At 36.6% G+C, this 4,572-nt stretch overlaps 1 protein-coding gene across 1 annotated transcript in view; it reads left to right on the forward strand.

Annotated features, from left to right (window-relative positions):
- The first annotated feature begins 2,628 nt into the window (after positions 1-2,628).
- LOC136282066 (NLR family CARD domain-containing protein 3-like) overlaps positions 2,629-4,572 on the forward strand; it is a 13,167-nt gene continuing 11,223 nt past the window's right edge. Inside the window, 1 exon segment of the mRNA XM_066169285.1 lies at positions 2,629-2,765. The gene's annotated coding sequence lies outside the window, so the exon portion shown is untranslated.

Below are 4,572 nucleotides of genomic sequence, written 5' to 3' on the forward strand. Positions count from 1 at the left end.
TGGTAGAGATCGATAAGTTTGAGGATAGTCTTAAACAGAAGGAAATTATAAAACCAGAGTAGAAACTAACTTTCTGGAAGTTATCCTTATTTCTGGTAAAAGAAAAAAAATCTTGCCACTGTACAGAACTGTAAGAAATGTAAATAAAGTGTCATTTCCATTGCAGAGTGTTGGTTTAAAATTCTACATCAATTGAACAGAGAGCTTTAGTCAATAACGTTCATCTTCTCTATTGCAAGGAGCTGTTGCTTATATTAGTTCACAGTCCCTCTAAAAATGGACGTCCACTGAATTTCGGCTTGAAAAATAGGTTTCCTTCAGCGATCTGCCACGATATTAAGCCTGAGGTCCAAAATTCACTTTTCGTATTCATCGCTCCGTATTTTGTTTTGGAATTAAAATCATCTTGTTAGAAACCCATTTTGGTCGTCGCATTACCCGAAAATTAAAATAAAATGCTGAGCTGTTCATTTCACAGACATCTCGCATGCGCAGGAGTTCGAGGAAACCACAAATTTATCACCATAAAGATGAGATTTTCTTTTCCTGAGGTTGTAGAAACTAGTATACGAATACCACTTATAACATATAGTCGTCATGTTAACAAACCCTAGGAATAGAAGTTTAACCGGAGGGGGAAGGGGGGGGGGGTTTGACGTTAGGGACCGGTCGTAATTTACTTCCGGTGGAAGGGAGGGGAAGAGTTTGGATAATTGGTTGATATTGTCATAAGAAATGTTGTTTATCGTGGTTTTGTAGATAAATGATCGTTTAATCGTTTGTCTCAAGATTTAGAGTCGAGCTATGAATTATATTGATCGTGAGGTTCCTACTTATGCAGTCGAACCTGTATTAGGCAGCATCGTATTAAGCGGTCACCCTGTATTGAGCGGTCGGTTGCCAAAGACCTGAATTTCATTTTCCTAAATCACTGTAATCTTCACCTCTATTAAGCGGTCACCATCGGCCTGTTTGTATTGTTTTTCACCTGTGTTGAGCAGTCAGTTGCGGAAATACTTATATAAAACTAAAAATATTTTTTCAAATGAAATTAAATCCATCTTCATCTCTCGAAATCAAAGTTAGTAGTATTCTCTAGCGAGTCTTTGTGCATGATAAGGACTATTATGCTATACAATGGCGTTTTTTATCGTTTTTCACCTGTGTTTTGGAACAGATACTGTCTGCGGACAAATATCCGTGCGTATTTTCGCACCAAACGGGGCCTAGTGTTCATACAGTTATCTGTCATACGTGACAAAAGTTTCTTCAGCAAATAAGTGTTCTTTACATGTTCTCGTATTTGATCTAACCTTAGTAGCGGAGCGATAAATGGCAGCAAAGGAATTTCCCGATATCAGTTTGCCAATATCAGCCCACAAGTTTTTATGTTAACCCCTTCGATGGGGTTCAGTGTCTCTGGCATTCGACAGATCTCCCTCGAATAGATTCTTCACGATTAATTACTTGCATCACTTGCGCAAATTGCTCGAGGAATGTAATTCCACAACGCCATCAAAGGTAACAGACTTTTTACTGAGAATTTTCCATCAAGGAATTAAACGTAGCACACCTTAATCGCAAAATGAAGTTGACGTCAGTTCTCAATTAATTCGATGTTTGCTTCATAATTTTACTTAGAAATTTCGGCGCTTAAAGCCCTACACTAAGACTATTGCAAGCAAAGGGTAGCTTATGGACGCTTCAGCTTAAAGTGTAAGTAAAATATGACACGAACTAGGCATCGTGTTTGTCATGAGCTCCATCACTTGCGAGTGGTAGACCTTCCACTCTTAAATTGAAATGTTTCCATCGGCGTCCTTTGTCAAGGTTCTTGAAACATGTATTTTGTTCCTTTTTTTTCTTCAAACGAGTAGATATCCTACAGAATTCAAGCATTGCACTCAAGCATAATTCAAAATATCGAACAAGTAGAACGAAAATTATTTCACTGAAATTAAATTCGCGTGAACATACTAACGGCTCAACCTCAACCAACAAGATGGCGGTTGACAGTTTGATCATACGGTTCTCGGTTCTCTCTTAACTTGTTGCGTTTTCACTTAGAAATCCATTCTTTCTTCGAAGATAAACAGTGAACATTGACTAACGAAGATAAGGTCATTTTGAAGGTAAGTTTAATTTACTGAGTTTATAAATAGGGGAACATTCATGCATGCATGTAGTTAATCACGTAAAATCAGTAAGTCACATAGAAGATAAAATTGAATCCCTCAACAGGCATTGCAGTTATTACTTTTAACTCTTCCGTTCTATCTCCCCGTTTTGGGGCTGACCAATGCACGCCTGACTCTTCCCGAGAATTGACAGAGCTGTACGTACTCTACATTGATTCACATTTATCGCTTACAACCGAGAATAAGGAATATTACCAATGAGATCTAGGTAAGGAAAGGCTTAGGGATTGCAGTGTTTTGGAACTTTGTCGCAACATTTGCATTTTACAACAGCCATTTCATTGTTGTGTTGGACTCAGCCATCCGGATGAGTGCCTTTGATTCTTTGGTATAAGGTGATTGACGTATAACTGTGTGATAGCGTGAACTGACAGACGACACCCTAATTCTCGGGGCATTACATCATTATAAAGAAATACTGGATCGCAAGACGCAAAAAAATCCAGCGTCTTTATTTGATTGAGTTGAATTCATATCAGTTTTTTTTCCAACAGTTGCTGGTCGAATCAATTTCAAGCCTTGAGTGACAGATTGTGTCTATATCAGGAGAGAAGCTCAAAGCTGAGGGTAAGTAAAACGATTTTAACAAACCCTTGTAAAATAATTATGTGGGAACATTTACGTATCGTACCTAAAGAAACGCACACTGTCAATAATCGTTGTCACAGCTTCCCAGTTCGTTAAACTCAGCAAGCTTATTGGTATGTGTAACCTAAATTTTACTGTGGGTAAAATCGGAATTTCGAAAGTTTTTTTTTCTGTCTGATGTTTAATGCAAACAATGTATTACCCGAATCTTGTTTCCGAGAACTGATGATAACGGAAATCGAAAGTGAAATAGTCTGAAATTGAAAGACCTGGGAAATATTCCTCAAGCCGAGTTATTTTAGGAATCAATTTGTCTTCGTTTTTGCATTGTTTAAAATGGACGTGATTTACTTTCACTATTTAAAGATACAATAAGTATTAGGATACAAGCGTTTGTCGTGATATATTTCTAGCTTGCAATCAGTCGGATTTTTAATTGGGAATGTGGAATTTGGACTGGAAATTGACTATGGAGGGAGGGGTGGGGGCCAAGAAAGTCAGTTTCACAGCTTATTCTTCATACAGGCTGTGATTATTGCATATAATATTTGTACAGCTAAACGGCATTCAAACGAATCTGAAAAAAAGAAAAACATTTGAAAGCAGCATAACATTTTTGGGGCAGCATGTATTTGCACATGAAGCCATTTATCAGACTGAAATCAACATTTACTTCAATAACCAACATGTTCTTATTAATAAATCGCATAATATTAACACTGGAGTCCAATCCTCTAACACCTAAAATTGTGACCATAAAACCAATATGCATTTAAAAGCCAGATGGAAGATTTTCATCAGTTTGTTAACCCTTAAACCCCTAAGAGTGACTCAATTTGGTCCTTTTGAACTTACTTCAAAGTTTTTCCAGCAGTGGAAATGCTTCCTTTTAGAATAAAGTACGCCATAGCAAATTCATATTTTTTAACAATTTTCAGGAGAAGTAATTGCCCCCATTCCCCCCTGCATCCCATTGGAAGACTAAAATGCAGATGAAAATCTCAGTCATGAAGGTAGCAAAGGGAGGTCCTGCAATGTGGGTTTTATAGAATTGTGTGGGTTCCCCCTACTCCATTTGACTTTTAACCCTTAACACCCTAAGACATTGGTATTCATATTCTGCACACTGTTCTCTTTACATTTCCTATGGAACAGACAAGGAGAATTTGTCAAAGAAGTATATTTGATAGTGAAACAAATAGAAGAGTCAGTTTAGAACATAAGAGCTACATCAATTATTTAATGGGTGTTTTAATTGATAAAAATCATTCTTGGAAAAACCACATTGAGTGTGTTTAACTGCTTAAATAAGTAAGACCTGGCATTCAAATGATAATTGCTATAAGGTGAGATACAAATGTTCCATTATCTGTCCTCATAAGTATCTACAAATCCTTAATTTTACCTCATTTAACTTATCGACTCCCTACTTAAGGCAATGCATCTAAAAAAGGATATAGTAAACAAAATTGCTCTTCTCCAAAAGCGAGTGTTGCGTTTAATTTACCTTGCTGATAGAAAAGAACATACTATCCCCTTATTTATATATGCAAAAGTTCTACCTATTACCTTCTTCTATTATGAAGCTGTATGTAAATTAATGCTTGATGTTATAACAACAGTACACTTTCTAACATCATGAAACTTTTTGTGAGAACATCAAACAATTATACCTATATACTACTTGCTCATCAACATCACAACTTGTTAGGATTAAGTACTCTATGTGTCAAAATCTGGAAGGAGATGCCAAATGAATAGAAAAATTTGTCAAAGAAATCCCTCA

The sequence above is a fragment of the Pocillopora verrucosa genome, chromosome 6 (genome assembly GCF_036669915.1).
Source record: "Pocillopora verrucosa isolate sample1 chromosome 6, ASM3666991v2, whole genome shotgun sequence".
Taxonomy (NCBI): Eukaryota; Metazoa; Cnidaria; class Anthozoa; order Scleractinia; family Pocilloporidae; genus Pocillopora; species Pocillopora verrucosa.